We start from the raw sequence: 19,918 nt of genomic DNA on the forward strand, positions 1-19,918 counted from the left end.
AAGGAGTACAGCCCAGGACCCTAATACCTGCATCCAACACATTCCACTTCAGTGGGGGCAGGGCGAGATTGCTTTTAAGGGAGAGCACAGTCCCTGGTCCCTAGCTGAAGGGTGGAACTATGTAGTGGGTGTGGGTGGAGGAAGTAGTTTAGGGGAGCACTTCAGTAGGTGTATAAAAAGGGGAGCCATCTTGAGAGGACAGATCAGTCAGAAGAGGAGAGTGTGTGGAGCAGGAGCTCAGCAGGAGATCTGCTCAGGAGGAGGGCCTAGCAGAAAGGCCCAAAACTGAGAAGGAGAGGAGCAGAAGAAAGGCTCTAGGAACTAGGAGACCCCAGGCGTATGGACAGTGCTGGAGGCCACCCGTATGCCCGAATCTGCCAGGCGGTGGAGGGGTCAGGCCGCACAAAGGGGACCGGTCCCTCAACTAGCAGAGTACTTTATGTCTCAACTAGAAACCGGAGGCTGCAGTATTTCAAGTCCTGCAGCCAATAGTCCATATCAGTCTCACCAAGAAGGTAGCCATAGAGGACCCAGGGGACGGAACAGACGTCGCCCGACAAGGTCCGCGGGTACTGGATTGGGACACTAGGCGTGAGGTGTAGGAAGACGGCCAGAGAGAGAACACACAGAAAGGGGGTCCCGCTAAGTACTCCGGAGATATCTGAGGGTTCCCTGAACCCCTCCCTGAGTAAGACCAGCACGACGAGGGAAGTTACACTGGTACCTGTAACTTGGATTGCAACAACCGTGAGTAAAAACCCGAAGACTGCACCACACTGCCTCTGTCCGTTATTGCTGCTGCAAATTCACCCCTGCACTACAACGCCCAGCATCACCTATAACATCTACAACATTTCTACACTGCCCTGGAGCTAAGCTCTGCCTGTGGGGAGCTAAACCAACTCTGCTGCATTTACACCAGCTCCAGAGGACCTGCTCCGCAGCGGCGGCTCCATATAGCCGCATACCACAGGTGGCATCACGAATCATATACATAAAACTATAAAATCCCCTGTAAATATTCCCCTTTTGATTGACCGCCCTGGGTCACGGACTGGGTCACCGCCACTGTGACATCTCCACTAGCAACAGCCGGCCCAGCACCGAGTACCCCACGGCCCAGGGGGTCTGTCATTTGTGCTTGCGTTCCAAGGACTGGGGTATGGACAACTGAACACTGCGCTGGGAAAAGTACATGGACGTGCTTTCTGATGCTGCTACTTGAGAGTGCGCAAAGACAGATGCAGGGCAGGAGGCATCTTCGCGTGCACCATGGACAGGGGATTGGCTTGCATGCACAACAGCGGAAAAAGCAATGGTGCCACCTGCAGACACTGTTCCTGGACCCTGGGGTTCGGCCCACAAAGTCGGGTGCTTTGCTGCCATGTGCCTGATCATTCTGGTGAAGGTCAGGCTGGTCGTTTTGCCACCCCTGCTGATGCTGGCCTGGCTGGTGGTGCAAATGGCCTTTTTGGGGTTATTGGCAGAGTCTTTAAAATACAACCAGACTCAGGAAGGCCTAATAGTTGTACTCGCAACTTCCTTCGTGTTGGTGTAACAGGGAACGGTTGGCTGACTTCTGTCTGTGGCCACCACACTGCTTCTTCCTACCTGTTGGGGTGCTCTGTCTCCCTCCCACTGTGTGCTGCTGTCCTCACTCTGCATGTCCTCCTGCCAGGTTGGATCAGTTACTATATCATCCACCACCTCGTCTTCCACTTCCGCACCTTAGTCCTACTCTTTACTTTTTGGCAATTGTGTCTCATCATCGTCCAGCTCTTGTGACACTTTGCCACCTTCGCCTTCGTGTGACCGTGGCTGCTCAAATATTTGGGTATCTCCTCTTGCCCCGCTTCAAGTGGACTGGGCGAGAGGCCCGAATCTATAAATGGAATAGTGAACAGCTCTTCAGAGTGTCCAAGTGTGGGATCATTTGTCTCCGGGCACTTGGCATGGTGGGAGGAAGGAGGATCAGGGTGAGGAATATGCGGTCCAGACTCATGGCTACTGAGAACTGACCGTGTGGAAGACAGGGTGGTGGTGGTGGCTAAGTGACTGGAAGCATTATCCGCTATCCAACCAACAACCTTTTGACACTGCTCTGGGTTCAATAGTGGTGTGCTGCGGTCCCCTAGGAATTGGGACAGGAAGGTCAGGCGAGAAGATGTGGGTGTTTGTTGTGGCACAATTTCAGCTTGCCCACGGCCTTGTCCTCGGCCTCTGCATGCACCATCACCATCACGTCCAGTTCCCCATCCCTTGCCACGTGCCTTGCCAGTTTTAAATGGAGGACAGTATCTTCCACGCTCACTACAAATGACTGAGTTTGGAGTGAACGTATATGTGATCCGAGTGACGGAGAAAACAGGGTTTTAAATATCTGGCCTGTAGGTAAGTAGTTTGAACAGCAAACTGGTGTGAATTGCTCCACTGACACACTAAGGCTATGTGCCCACGATGCAGAAATGCTCCGGATTGTTTACTGAGCGTTTCTGCATCTCCCTGGCAGAAAAAAACGCATGCGGATTGTACATGCGTTTTTCCTGCCAGGGACATGCGGATGTGAAGCGTTCTTCACATGCATTTCCGCATGCGGGTTGACAAGCGCTTTCCAAGCGATTTTAGCATCACTTGGAAAGTGCTTGTCAACTTGGTCACACTATATAAATCCATGCAAACGGCATGGATTTATATAGTGTGACCCCAAAGAATGGTTAAAAATAAAAAAATAAATCTATACTTACCTTCTGATGGCCCCCGGAGTCTTGCTTCGCTCCGTACTGGCTGCCGGCAGATCGCGGTACACTGACTGCAGTCACATGACTATGACGTCAGCGCAGGTCCTTCAGTCCACCGCGATCTGCCGGCATGGGAGGACAAGCGCACCGCGGGCCATCAGAAGGTAAATATAACATTTATTTTTTTATTTTATTCTTTTTTTCACAGGTTCTATGGTACCCGGGTCCGGAGGAGAGTCTCCTGTCCTCCACACCCGGGTACCATCCGCACATTGAAATGCATGGAATGCGCATCTACATATACAGTGATGCATAATCCATGCGTTCCAATACAAGTCAATGGCGGCGAAAACGCAGTGCTTCCGCAAAATAATTGGTAGTGCTGCGTTTTTTTCCGCAATGATAATCCGCAGCGGAAATTTTCGCAGCATGTGCACAGCACATGCGGATTATCATTGGGGAACATGGCAGGTCTTCTACCATGCGTTTTTTAAGCGTTTCTGCAGCATTTTTGCCGCTGCGGATACGCTTAAAAAGCGCATCTGGGGACACAGCCTAAAGGAAATTTTCAATGGAGGCCAGAAATGGCAGTATTTTCTGACAACGTATATGTGATCCGTTTGATGGAGAAAACACAGTTTTAAATAGCTGGATTTCTAGCGCTGTAATATGGAAAGGACCTGGCTGTATTCTGCAGTGCCAACAAGGAAATGGCGCAGAAAAACTGTGGTCTCTGGATTGCTTTTTAAGCAAATAATGAGGATTAAGATCCAAAGAAAAGTATTCCTGGCCCCTGAGACCTGGGCCTTTGTATAGAAATATCTAACAGCAGCAGAAGGCATAATTAGAATGGAGCCTCTTGTGCTATATGCACTGCAGTCTGCGATATACCCTACCTGCCTGCCTATATACACCCTGCCTGCCTGAGATCTCTGCAGATGGATTAGTTAGTCCTCAAAAGGACTTTTTGTTAAGATGGATATGTGTAATGTATGGTTTTTCTCCCTACACTACCTAATACACAAGCAAATCTCTCCCTGACACAGCAGCACGTCTCCTTACACTGTCTGATTTCGGAGTGATTGTGATGAACATGGCGGAGCCAGGTCTAATATAGACCAGTGAGATGCTCGGGTGAGCACCGAGCAGTAGCGAGCATGCTCGGTCATCACTAAATACTTCATTATTTGTTTTGTTCTTTTTAGATTGTATCCTCAGATCTCCATGCGAGTGCCATTTGAACTGATCATCAATATGACACTGATAGAGTTGGTTACTGTGGTAGATCCAGGAGCCACCACTCTCCATTGTTTATGCCGCATGCTGCTGTAATCCTATGGTCTACAAGATGGCAGCGTTCCGGCACAGGGGTCTCAATGACATCACCGCACTGTGCCGCCTGTACTGGCTGCTCTGTGTGCAGGAAAAAAAACCTTTCTCAGATTAGGTGAGTATAAACTCTTATTAGACCGTGTACCAGAGCCGGCTCCCCAGGATACAGCGAAGCTGTGAACAAGGAAAACAGCACACTCCAAACTGGCCAGATCTGAAATTAATTGAGATCTATCAATCTGGAAAAGGTTATAAAGCCATTTCTAAAGCTTTTGGACTCCAGCGAACCACAGTGAGAGCCATTATGCACAAATGGTGAAAACATTGTACAGTGGTGAACCTTCTCAGGAGTGGTTGACCGCCCAAAATTACCCCAAAAGCGCAGCGACGACTCATCCAAGAGGTCACAAAAAACCCCATAGGCTGCAGCTTCTCTCAAGCACACGATAGATTCAATTGCTGACCAGACACATCTGACAAGATTCTTTTTCAACAGTTTAACAGTGGAATTTAATCTGAAGCACGGCCAGTGCAATTCAGGGATATTACAGCAACAATCTTCATTACAGTACAGTCTGAGTTTCTTGAGCAACCAGCTCCAGTAACAATACAGTAGTTTCTTCAGAAGGCACAGTATTACAGTCTCTTCTGTAGCATAATTCAACATAGATTAGTTCTCTTAGCAGCACACTTGTATGCATACACAACCACAGGCTTTTCCTTCGCAAGGACACAATAGTGCACAACATTCTTTATCCTGTATTGCGATGGTTGGGGTGTTTGATGAGGGAGATGATCCCTGTGACACAATTCCTTCCAGTCCTTATCTTCCTGCCTGATAAAACTCTGCACTGTTAGTTCAGGGAGTTTATCTAACCTGTGTTTAGTTTCTCTCCTGATTTCAATCCTGTTCAGTTGCCTTCTGTCAGATCCAGATAACACACCACCTTTTTCTTCGGCTTCAGCCAGACTACAATAACAAGTTTCTCATAATCCCCCTGGGGCTCTGCTAAAACACTCCCTGTCTCCTGTGACTGTGTTAACCCCTCTAGTTGCTGGATGCTTCTGAAGCACAACACTTCCTGTCTCCTGTGCTTGTGTTATTTGTTAGCGTTGCTGGATGCTTTTGAAGCAACAGCACTACTTCTTCATGTCACACTTCCACATAGTATAATGCGCCCCCCATAATCCTCTTTATAGTATAATGCATTCCCCATAGTCTTCCATCCATCATATAATACAACGCACTCCTCGTGGGCCTCCAAAGAAAATAGTGCACTCCCCATGCTCCTCCATAGAATATATTGCACTCCCTATGGTCCTCCATAGAATATAATGCACTCCTCATAGTCCTCCATAAAAATAATGCACTCCCCATGGTCCTCCATATAATGAAATGCACTCGCAATAGTCCTTCATATAATATAATGCACCCAGCATGATTCTTCATATAGTACAAGGCACACCACAAATACCGTCACACCATGGTCAGATCACATATTACAACCACATAATTACCGAATAATACCACATACCAGGAACAAATATTGCCACACCATCATCAGACCACAAACAGTGGTGGCCAAAAGTTTTGGCACCCCTGCAATTCTGTCAGATAATACTCAGTTTCTTCCTGAAAATGATTGCAATCACAAATTCTTTGGTATTATTATCTTCATTTAATTTGCTTGCAAGGAAAAAACACAAAAGAGAATGAAGCAAAAATCAAATCATTGATCACTTCACACAAAACTCCAAAAATGGGCCAGACAAAAGTATTGGCACCCTCAGCCTAATACTTGGTTGCACTACCTTTAGCCAAAATAACTGCGAACAACCGCTTCCGGTAACCATGAATGAGTTTCTTACAATGCTCTGCTGGAATTGTAGACCGTTCTTCTTTGGCAAACTGCTCCAGGTCCCTGATATTTGAAGGGTGCCTTCTCCAAACTGCCATTTTGAGATCTCTCCATAGGTGTTCTATGGGATTCAGGTCTGGACTCATTGCTGACCACCTTAGAAGTCTCCAGTGCTTTCTCTCAAACCATTTTATAGTGCTTTTGGAAGTGTGTTTTGGGTCGTTGTCCTGCTGGAAGACCCATGACCTCTGAGGGAGACCCAGCTTTCTCACACTGGGCCCTATATTATGCTGCAAAAAGCCATGTTTGACTGTAGGGACCGTGTTCTTTTCTTTGAATGCCTCTTTTTTTTCCTGTACACTCTATGTTGATGCTTTTTCCCCAAAAGCTCTACTTTTGTCTCATCTGACCAGAGAACATTCTTCCAAAACGTTTTAGGCTTTCTCAGGTAAGTTTTGGCAAACTCCAGCCTGGCTTTTTTATGTCTCGGGGTAAGAAGTGGGGTATCATACCATACAGTCCCTTTTCATTCAGACGCCGACGGATAGTACGGGTTGACACTGTTGTACCTTCGGACTGCAGGGCAGCTTGAACTTGTTTGGATGTTAGTCGAGGTTCTTTATCCACCATCTGCACAATCTTGCGTTGAAATCTCTCGTCAATTTTTCTTTTCCGTCCACATCTAGGGAGGTTAGCCACAGTGCCATGGGCTTTAAACTTCTTGATGACACTGCGCACGGAAGACACAGGAACATTCAGGTCTTTGGAGATGGACTTGTAGCCTTGAGATTGCTCATGCTTCCTCACAATTTGGTTTCTCAAGTCCTCAGACAGTTCTTTGGTCTTCTTTCTTTACTCCATGCTCAATGCGGTACACACAAGGACACAGGACAGAGGTTGAGTCAACTTTAATCCATGTTAACTGACTGCAAGTGTGATTTAGTTATTGCCAACACCTGTTAGGTGCCACAGGTTAGTTACAGGTGCTGTTAATTACACGAATTAGAGAAGCATCACATGATTTTTTAAACAGTGCCAATACTTTTGTCCTCCCCCTTTTTTAGGTTTGGTGTGGAATTGTATCCAATTTGGCTTTAGGACAATACTTTTTGTGTTTTTTCATTGAAGACAAATTAAATGAAGATAATAATACCAAAGAATTTGTGATTGCAATCATTTTCAGGAAGAAATTGAGTATTATCTGACAGAATAGCAGGGGTGCCAATACTTTTGGCCACCACTGTATTACCACCATATAGTCACCGAATAATACCATATATAAGGGACAAATACTGCCACACCATGAGCAGACACATATTACCACGACATAGCAACTAAATAATACCACATACAAGGAACAAACCCCATATAATCCTCCATACAGAATAATGGACCCCATATAATGCTCTATACAGAATAATGGGAACCATATATTGCTCCATACAGAACAATGGGCCTGATATAATGTTCCATACAGAATAATGGGCCCCATATAATTCTCCATTCAGACTAATGGGCCTCATATAATGCTCTATACAGAATAATGGGCCTCAAATAATGCTACATACAGAATAATGGACCCCATATAATTCTCCCTACAGAATAATAGGCCTCATATGATGCTCCATACAGAATAATGGGCCTCATATAATGCTAGATACAGAATAATGGACCCCATATAATGCTCCTTACAGAATATTGGACCCCATATATTGCTCCATACAGAGCAGTGGGCCTCATATAATGTTCCATACAGAATAATGGGCCCCATATAATGCTCCATACAGAGTAATGGACCCCATATATTGCTCCACACAGAACAATGGGCTTCATATAATGCTTCAAACAGAATAATGAACCCTACATAATGCTCCAAACAAAATAATGGACCCCATATAAAGCTTCATACAGAAAAATAGACCCCATATAATGCTACATACAGAACAATGGGCCTCATATAATGTTTCATACAGAATAATGGACCCCATATATTGCTCCATACAGAACAATGGGCCTCATATAATGCTCCATACAGAATAATGGACCCCATATAATGCTTCACACAGAATAATGGACCCCATATAATGCTACATATAGAATAATGGAACCCATATAATGTTTCATACAGAAAAATGGACCCCATATAATGCCCCATACAAAATAATAGACCCGAAATAATGATCCATACAGAATAATTGGCCCCATATAATGCTCCATACAGTATAATAGACCCTATATAATGCTTCATACAGAATAATGGGCCCCATATAATGCTCCATACAAAATAATGGACCACATATAATGCTCCATGCAGAATAGTTGGCCACATATAATATTTCATAGAGAATAATGGACCCCATATAATGCTCCATACAGAATAATGGGCCCCATATAATGCTCCTTACAGAATAATGAGACTCATATAATTATAATACTACATAAAGAATAATGGACCCCATATAATGCTCCATACATAATAATGGGCCCAGGGCTCAGGGCCCCGACACTTGCCCGGGGGTACTGGGTGCTGACGCCGGCCCTGCCCTCCATGGTCCTCCATACAGTATAAAACACTAGCCATGGTCCTCCATACAATATAATAAACCCCCCATGGTCCTCCATACAATATAATGCACCCCCATGGTCCTCCATACAGTATAATGCATTCCATGGTCCTCCAAACAGTAAAATGCACCCCTAAAGTCCTCCATACAATATAATGCACCCTCATGGTCCTCCATACAATATAATGCACCCCTAATGGTCCTCCATACAATATAAAGCATCCCGCATGGTCCTCCATATATTATAATGCATCCTCCATGGTTCTCTATACAATATAATGCACTCCCCATGGTCCTCTATACAATATATTGCACCCCCCATGGTCATGCATTCAATACAATGCACCACTAATGGTCCTCCATACAATATATTGCACCCCTAATGGTCCAAATAGTCCTCCATACAATATAGTGCACTCCCTATGGTCCTCCATTTAGTATAATGCAACCCCCATGGTCATCCATAAAGTATAATGCACCCCCATGGTACTCCATAAAATATAATGTACCCCCCATGGTCCTCCATACACTATAATTTACTCCCCATGCTCCTCAATACAATATAATGCACCCCATGGTCCTCCATACACTTTAAAGCACTCCCCATTGTCCTCTATACAATATAATGCATCTCTAAAGGTCCTCCATGCAATATAATGCACTCGCCATGGTCCTTCATACAGTTTAATGCACCCCCCATAGTCATCAATAAAGTATAATGCACCCCCCCCCTGGTCCTCCATAAAATATAATTCATGCCCCATGGTCCTCCATACATTATAATTCACTCCCATGGTCCTCCATACACTATAATTCACTTCCCATGGTCCTCTATACAGTAAAATACACCACCCATGGTCATCCATAAAGTATAATGCACTCCTCATGGTCCTCCATAAAATATAATGAACCCCCCATGGTCCTCCATACACTATAATTCAATTCCCATGGTCCTCCACACAATATAATGCACCCGCATGGTCCTCCATACAATATGATTCACTCCCATGGTCCTCCATACAATAAAATGCACCCCAATGGTCCTCCATACAATATAATGCATCTCCCATGGTCCTCCATACAATATAGTGCATCCACATGGTCCTCTATACAATATAATGCACCCCCATGGTCCTCCATACAATATGTTGCACCCCCCTTGGTCCTCCATACAATATAATGCACCACTATGGTCCTCCATACAATATAATGCATGCTCATGGTCCTCCATACAATATAATGTACTCCCCATGGTAATCCATACAGTATAATGCACCCCCCATGGTCTTCCATACAATATAATGCATCCCCATGGTCCCTTAAACAATATAATGCACTTCCCATGTGAACCCCCATAGTCCTTCATACAATATAATGCACTCCGCATGGTCCTCCATACAGTATAATGCACCCCCATGGTCCTTCATGCAATATAATGCACCCCTTTGGTCCCCCATACAATATAATGCCTTTCCCATGGTCCTACATACAGTATAATACACCCCACATAGCCTTCAATGCAATATAATGCACTCCCCATGGTCCTCCATACAATATAATGCACTCCCCATGGTCCTCCATACAATATAATACCCTCCAAATGGTCCTCCATACAGTATGATGCACCCCCCACGGTCCTCCATACAATATAATGCACTCCCCATGGTGCTCCATGCAATATAATGCACTCCCCATGGTCCTCCATACAATAAAATGTACTCTCCATGGTCCTCCATATAGTATAATGCACTCCCTATGGTCCTCCATACAATATAATGCGCCCTAATGGTCCTCCATACAATATAATGCACCCACATGGTTCTCCATACAATGTAATGCATCCCTAATGGTCCTCCATACAATATAATGCATCCTGCATGGTCCTCCATACAATATAAAGAATCCCCCATGGTTCTCTATACAATAAAATGCACTCCCCCATAGTCCTCCATACAATATAATGCACCCCTAATGGTCCTCCATACAATATAATGCACCACCATGGTCCTACATACAATATAATGCACTCCTCAAGGTCATCCATACAATATAATGCATCCCCATGGTCCCTTATACAATATACTGCACTTCCCATGTGCACCTCCATGGTCCTTCATACAATATAATGCACTCCCCATGGTCCTTCATAGAGTATAATGCACCCCAAGGTCCTTCATGCAATATAATGCACCCCCATGGCCCCCTATACAATATAATGCCTTCCTCTTGGTCCTCCATACAGTATAATGCACCCCCCATAGTCCTCCATACAATACAATGCACTCCCCATCGTCCTCCATACAATATAATGTACTCCCCATGGTGCTGTATACAGTATAATGCACTCCCCATGGTCCTTCATACAATATAATGCACCCCTAATGGTCCTCCATACAATATAATGCACCCCCATGGTACTCCATACTATATAATACATCCCTAATGGTCCTCCATACAATATAATGCATCCCGCATGGTTCTCCATACAATATAATCAATCCCCCATGGTTCTCTATGCAATATAATGCACTCTCCCATTGTCCTCCATACAATATAATGCACCCCTAATGGTCCTCCATGTAATATAATGCACTCCCCATGGACCTTCATACAGTATATGCACCCGTCATGGTCATCCATAAAGTATAATACACCCCATGGTCCTCCATAAAATTTATTGCACCCCCATGGTCCTTCATACACTATAATTCCCTCGCCATGGTCCGAAATACAATATAATGCACCCCCATGGTCCTCCATACAATATAGTGCACCCCCCCATGGTCCTCCATACAATAAAATGTATCCCCCATGATCTTCTGTACAATATAATGCACCCTCATGGTCCTCCATACACTTTAATTATCTCGCCATGGTCCTCCATACAATATCATGCACTCCCCATGGTCCTCCATATAGTATAATGCACCCCGCATGATCCTCCATACAATATAACGCACCCCATGGTCCTCCATATAACATAATGCACCCCCATGATCCTCCATACAATATAATGCACCCCTAATGGTCCTCCATACAGTATAATGCATCTCCCATGGTCCTCCATACAATATAATGTATCCCCATGGTCCTTCAAGCAATATAATGCACCCCCATGGTCCCCCCATACAATATAATGCTCTCCACATGGTCCTCCATACAGTATAATGCACCCCATATAATACTCCATACAGAGTAAGAGGCCTCATATAATTCTCCATACAGAATAATGGACCCCATATAATGCTCCATACAGAATAATGGGCCTCATATAATGCTCCATACAGAATAATGGAACCCATATAATGCTCCATACAGAATAATGGGCCCCATATAATGCTCTATACAGAACAATGGACCTCATATAATGCTTCATAGAGAATAATGGACCCCATATATTGCTCCATACAGAACAATGGGCTGCATATAATGTTCCATACAGAAAAATGGACCTCATATAATGCTCCATACAGAATAATGGACCTCATATGATGCTCCAGACAGAACAATGGGACAAATATAATGTTCCATAAAGAATAATGGACCTCATGTAATGCTCCATAAAGAATAATGTACCTCATATGATTCTCCATACAGAATAATGGGCCTCATATAATGATACATACTATATAATGGACCTCATGTAATATTCCATACAGAATAATGGTACCCATATAATGCTTCATACAGAATAATGAACCCCATATAATGCTCCATACAGAATAATGGACCCCATATAATGCTCCATACAGTATAATGGACCCCATATAGTGCTCCATACAGAATAAGGACCCCATATAATGCTTCATACAAAAAAATGGACCCCATATATTAATCCATACAGAATAATGGACCCCATATAATGCTTCATACAGAGTTATGGGCCTCATATAATCCTCCATACAGATTAATGGACCCCATATAATGATGCATACAGTATAATAAACCCCATAAAATGCTCCATACGAAATAATGGACCACATATAATGCTTCATAGAGAATAATGGACCCCATATAATGCTCCATACAGAATAATGGGCCCCATATAATGCTCCATACAGAATAATGAGACTCATATAATTATAATACTCCATACAGAATAATGGACCCCATATAATGCTCCATACATAATAATGGGCCTAGGGCCTAGGGCTCAGGGCCCCGACACTTGCCCGGGTGTACTGGGTGCTGACGCCGGCCCTGCTCCCCATGGTCCTCCATACAATATAATACACTTGCCATGGTCATCCATACAATATAATGAACCCCCCACGGTCCTCCATACAATATAATGCACCCTCATGGTCCTCCATACAATATAATGCACCCCAATGGTCCTCTATACAATATTATGCATCCCGCATGGTCCTCCATACATTATAATGTATCCCTAATTGTCATCCTCCATACAATATAATGCACTCCCCATGGTCTTCCATACAGTATAATGCACCCCCATGGTCATCAATAAAGCATAATGCACCACACATGGTCCTCTATAAAATATAATGTACCCCTCATGGCCCTCCATACACTATAATTCACTATACATGGTACTCCATAAAATATAATGCACCCGCATGGCCCTCCATACAATCTAACTCACCCCATGGTCCTCCATATAATATGATGCACCCCTAATGGTCCTCCATACAGTATAATACATCTCCCATGGTCCTCCATACAATTTAATGCATCCCCATGGTCCTCTAAACAATATAATGCACCTCATGGTCCTCCATACAATATATTGCACCCCCCATGGTCCTCTATGCATTATAATGCACCCCTATGGCCCAACATACGATATAATGCACCCCCATGGTCCACCATACAATATAATGCACTCCCTATGGTCATCCATATAGTATAATGCACCCCCCATGGCCCTCCGTACAATATATTGCACCCAATGGTCCTCCATACAATATCATGTATCTCCCATGGTCCTCCATACAATATAATGCATCCCCATGGTCTTCCATACAGTATAATGCACCCCTGGTCCTCCATACAATATAATGCTTTCCCCATGATCCTCCATACAATATAATGCACCCACATGGTCTTTCAACCAATATAATGCACCCCGATGATCCTAAATACAATATAATGCACTCCCCATGGTCCTCCATACAGTATAATGCACCCCCCATGTTCATCCATACAATATAATGCACTTCCCATGGTCCTCCATACAATATAATGTACTCCCCATGGTCCTCCATACAATATAATGCACCCCTAAAGGTCCTCCATACAATATAATGCACCCCCCATGATCCTCTATACAATATAATGCATCCGTAATGATCCTCCATACAATATAATGCGCCCCCATGGTCCTCCATACAATATAATGCACTCTCAATGGTCCCCCATACAGTATAATGCACTTCCCATGGTCCTCCATACATTATAATGCACCCCCATGGTCCTCCATATAATATAAGGCACCCCCATGATTTTCCATACTCTATTATGGCCACGAGTTACTGATTTAAAGAAATAAATACAATAATCATGTCTCCTTGTTCCACCCGATGCTCCGGTCTGCTGAGCCTTTGGTGGAAAGAACTGCACATCTCAGAACAGTGGGCGCCCTGTATTGACGTCATCACGCCTGCGCTCTGACACGTCAGATGCCGAGGGAGAATGATGGGAGCGGAAGCTTCTGCTGACGCTTCCTCCTCCATCATCATTGCTCGCGCTGACAGCTGGAGCCACCGTCTGGTCGTCAGCAGGAGCAATGATGATGGAGGAGGGAGCGTCAGCAGGCAGTGCGGGTGCTGACAGGCGGAGGGAGGCCCAGTGTAGGCGCTGACACCTGGCCCCACCGGCTCACGGGCACCAGAGCAGTGGCGTGGCCTGCCGCCAGAGGCATTAAGCCACTGTCCGCAGTTTATGAGCAGTGGCCGGACTGTTAGGCATAAGTAAAGCTTCAGTGCCTCAGGATCGGGCCAGTTTTTGTCCCCCTGCACTTCTCCACTGCTGCAGAGGTAAAGCTGCCTGATACAGTAGTATTGGAGAGTGCACAGTTCTGGTCAGAGGCTGCACCATGCCACCCACCCAAAATGTCTTCAGAATCGCACTGCCCACTGAAAATAATGAAGCTGCTAGGTAGAGGAGCGGTGTGCTCCTAAAGATTGATCTAGAGAAAAACCCTATAATTGGCTCTAAACTCCTTTCCTAAAATGATCTAATAGTTTAATCTAATAAAGACATTCCAAAGAACATAGAACAGGTGATGGATCCCCTCTGCCGGATCCAACCTTGTAGATCGCTTGCCATATATGAGAGCAGAGCTCCACCTATGCACTTATATGTGAAGGTACTGGTTTATAATGAACAAACAATGGTGTCAGTAATGTACACCACAAGTATAAGTGAAAAGTAATGGTTGGCAGAGGACGGGTACAGGTTTATCATAAGGGATATAAATCTTTTGACTCTGCTGGAAGTCTTGGGTTATGTTGACTAGATGAAGAATAAAATGTGAACTGTGATTTGCCAGGTGCTGATCTTTTGTATTTTGTTGCATTTTGGTGTAGCTTTCACACAGTTTACAACAAAAGAAGTGCAACAATCTCACTGCAATACACATCAAAGCAGCCAAGCAAGACTTGCATGATGGCAGCCCAGCATTGTACAGCTGCAGATGTCACAAAACTTCCAATGGTCCATGTGGTTCCATGTGATGTCATGCTGCTCTGTGATGTCACGTTGGTCCATGGCTCCAGATTTCACTCTTCTAGGTGTTCCATGAAGTTACTTTCTGATGTCATGCCGCCTTGTGACATCACATAACCAGTGACTTATGCACTCAGCCATCTTGATTCCTTCTGTGGACCTTTGCAGTCTGACGTGTGAAGGTGCACTTTTCTTGAGCTCAGTGAACTTTTGATTGTGTTAGTAGCACAACATGAGTGATAGAGTCGGAAAAAAACAGAAAAAGATCTCCAACAGAGAAGAGACCACTAATTCTACCAAGAAGGATGGTCTCTTATGTCAGGATAGAGATGTCCCTCATAACACCAGAGAGGACGTCAATGGGGAGAGGAATTCTCCCAACTCACATTCTCTCCGAAGACCAAGAGAGAAGTCTGGGTCTCGGGACTCGAGGACCAGAGATGAGGCTCCTTATAAAAAAAGGAGATGCCTTGATGCTGGAGAGCGTCAGGCCCTAAACAGCCCTCAAAAAACTCAGGTGGACACCGGAGTTTTAAAGAGAAAGAGAGAAGAAGACCATGTGGAAGTGAAACAATCCATCACTGAAGGTGAAGGAAGGAGCCGATCCTGTATTAATGAGGCAAAAAGACCAAAACCAGACACGAACTTTTGCCCAATAGCAGGTAAGATGGGAAATTAATCATGAATGTCCTAAATGTATAAATTAGATGCTAAACACTTCTGTTACCGAGATACCTATATTCAAACCCTAGCAGTATGTCTTCTGCTGCAGGATAAAAGAGATTCTAGTTGTGTTAAAACAATGATCTTTATTGATACATTTTAAAAAACAAAAAACAAAGGAACAGGGTGGGACAAAAAACCTCCAATGGAGAGAGACAAGGGAGTAGCCTGGTTACATCAGATCCATTCTAATAATCAAATTGAAAATACAACTAGATCAATATAGGAGTATGGCACGACAGATAATATATTTCCTAGGGTAACAATGACACAATGCCTATATACAATATCAATACACGTGAAGATACCTGTCTCCTGAAGCAAGAGAACAAGGCAGGATAACATGCAAGATAAGATGGAAAATTAGTGTAATCAGGGGCATAATCCCAACTAATAGATGGTTGTATGTAAAACAAACTAACGACATCTTTATCGCCAAGCCTATTGGTGTGCAAAAATATCAGATCCCATATGGACCATCTGTATTGTCTCCAATTTTTCCAGATACTTTGCAATTATTAGCAGAGGAAACTGAGCTTGGTTTAGTGAATTTTCTTAACTGCCAGTGTATAAAACGGATGACGCCATATGGATGACAAATCATCTATTTTTTCTGGATAAAAATCAGCCTTTTTCTTATTCTCTTAAGTGTAATTTCGCCGAGTGATGATTTAATATTTTACCCTTTTTGTCTCACCAGGAGAAGGCTCCATCCAGACAGATGACATCTCGCCCACTGTGCCAGACACCCTGTCTGTGGAAAGTTTCACCTACCACAAGGTTCTTGGTCAAGGACACTTTGGAAAGGTTTGTGATTTTTATCTTTCTCCAATTTGTACATTTATTTAATGTCTATAAACTGCTAAACACATAGAAAGGTTAGATGGGTCACTTTCTGGTTAGAAGTGACCACCAACATCATTGATCAGAAATATAGTCAAGGCTGTCTCCTTTGAAAAACAGCACCACACCTGCCTACAGGTTGTGTCTGGTATTGCAGTCAGGCTGCATTAAAGTCAAAGAGGCTGCATTGCAATTCCACATCCAACTTGAAGACAACGATATGACGCGGTTTGGGAAGAAAGTAGCTACAGTATACTTTTGTGATCCAGGACAAACTCTTTTTAGCTGGTTAGAGGGTATTTTAATGCTTAGACTCTCAACAGTTTCCTGTATTTGTAGGGAAACCGACATCAAATATTTAATATCACATGTGAAACGCAACATTACATGGTGTTCAGTGAAACTGATGGACTTTGTGTGTGATGCACGGATGTGCCGGGTCCTCCAGAGCTAGAAACGCTCTTTATAGCCACTCTCTTCCTCTGGCTAATACAAATGGGCAGTGGCATACTGTGGGTTGCCCGGGGCAAGGCTAGGATTTTGTGTCCCCTAACCCATGGACCATTAGCATTCCCTGAGTCCCTACCACCAGTCCAGACATGAAGAGGCCATGGCGGGTACATGATGGTTGGATTTTCGCTACGAATCTTCTCTGCTCTTGCAGATTATTGCACCTCGTACCCCAGATATCTTATTTCTGCTCCTCTTTCAGGTGTTGTTGGCCTCGGAGAAAGTCAGCGGACATCAGCTGGCAATTAAGATTTTAAAGAAGAGGCGGCTATTAAAGGAAAGGAGCACGACAGCGGCAATGAAAGAAAAGCTGTTGCTGCAGATTGCAGAGCGGAGCCCCTTCCTTTGCGCCTCGTACGCCACGTTCCAGACATCGGTAAGAGCTCCCGCTTCTATCATTGACTCCTTTTACCCCTTAGCCCATTTATACATAATCAGCACAATTCTAGTATAGTATTATATGATGTAGTATTATGTGTAGGACATCACCTGCCCGATATCGGCAAAAGGGGCTTATAGACATGGTCCCAAATGGGGGTTTCCGGGACGTTTTGAGGATCTTAAAATGAGCAGCAAATTTTTGGGTGAAACATAAAATGAACCATGACGGGTCACATCTTCATGTTCAAGGGTGACTACTTTACATATAATCACTGGAAACTGTCAGCAGGTTTGCCTTCAGAGACAACCCCCACAATTCATTCTTTTATGGATCACTATGAATTATATTTTTGATTTAATGTCGCCTTCTCCATCTCCCCAGGATTATCTCTTCTATGTGATGGATTACATGTCTGGAGGAGACCTCCATCATCTGATTAAGACCAAAGCCCCATTTGACATTGAGACCACCAGGTAAGATTGGCCGGGGGTCTATAGGAAGAATATAGGGGGTTATACAAGGGTTATAGAACTACTGTTGTTTGGCCAGGATGATTGATGACATCCAATATGGCGGTCACTGTCATCCACCCGGCACAAGCTCCGGGAGAGAACAGATCTGCAGATGTGCAGCAATGCGTCCTCCATATCAGTGCGGATGAGGAACGGGGACGATTGACATGTTTTTCTCTCTTTCCAATCAGGTTGTACATGGCTGAACTTACCTGCGGCCTCCAGTTCCTCCATTCCAGAGGCATTATACACCGGTAATGAATTCTAGAATATTCTCTTATAATATCGGTCATAATATAGATTATTCCTGGGGTCCTGCGGTGGGAGATTTACCCCTTACATCCAGATACATCCAGATACACACCTATACACACACTATACATTCAGATACACACAATATATATTTCCAGATGCACACCTCTACATATAGATATACACACAGATATACACACTATATATCCAGATACACACCTATATACTGCTGTATACATACATGTAGATAAATTCACAATATTTCTATCAGTTTATCCACATTCTGTCTTTCTAATAACTAATTTTTCTTCTCTTCCAGAGACCTGAAGCCATTAAACATCTTCATAGACGGTGACGGCCACGTCAGGATCGGGGACTTCGGCCTCGCGAAAATCAATTTACATGAAGATCAGAAAGTTTCTGGATACGCAGGAACCCGGAGATACATGGCTCCTGAAGTAAGGAACACGTCATCATATTAGATAGTGATTACTGGATTTCCTGTTATTAATACCAGATCATCAGGTTAAGAACGCAGACGTTCCCCCCCCCGATCACACATTATACAGGGGCTTCAGCGGCCCCCAAACACTGGACACATACCACACAGATGCCCCCATACACTGGACACTGGTAGATCCCACCGGGCTGCAACAGCCCCCCGCTCTCATCCAGAACACTGCACCCCTTCTGGTGTGAGTCTCGTCCCCTTCGGACCCCCATACTGTACAGTACATGGAGGTCTGTTGTCTTCACCTGCGTCCTGTGTTGCCTGTTGCTAATAAACGTCCCATCACTGGTTTGTCCTTTGCCGAGCAACGACTGATCCTAAAGATTCCATGATGAATAAGTTACAGAGACCAGAGTCATGGACAGAGATCACCCCCAACTCACTGACTGTTTCCATCTCTTCCTCCTCTATATACTCACAGGTTTTCCGCAGAGAAAAGTTTGACGGAGCCGTAGACTGGTTTTCGCTTGGTGTAATTTTGTGCCAAATGTCATCTGGAAAATATCCATTTTACAACGGGAACGACGGAATGAGACTGAAAATGTCCATTTTGTGGGATGACCCGATCTATCCACAAGACCTCAACCCCGAAATAAAGGACATGATTAACAACGTAAGTATAATATATATCGGAAGGCAGGAAGCAGTGGTGTAACGTGGGGGAGTCACAGAGGCGTTACCCCAGGGGCCAAATTCTATGGGGCTGGGATTAGGACTAAGGTTAGGGTTAGGGTTTGTTATTATTAGGGCTAGGATTAGATATGGGCCTAGGAATAGAGGTAGGATTAGGTTGGAAGGGATTAGGGCTAGGATTATGGTTAGGGTTACAACTAGGGTATTAACACATAAAAAACAGACAAAAAAAATAATAAGTAGGAGAAAAGTATTATAAAATATGTACAATGTTATAAAAACAGACAAAAAAATAATAAAAAGTAGGAAAAAAGTGTTATAAAATGTGTAAAAAGTTATTTGCTTATTTGATGTCAGATTTCCGCAAAA

The sequence above is a fragment of the Phyllobates terribilis genome, unplaced genomic scaffold, assembly GCF_046119375.1.
Source record: "Phyllobates terribilis strain yellow unplaced genomic scaffold, ASM4611937v1 Scaffold_9__5_contigs__length_417890890, whole genome shotgun sequence".
Classification (NCBI taxonomy): domain Eukaryota; kingdom Metazoa; phylum Chordata; class Amphibia; order Anura; family Dendrobatidae; genus Phyllobates; species Phyllobates terribilis.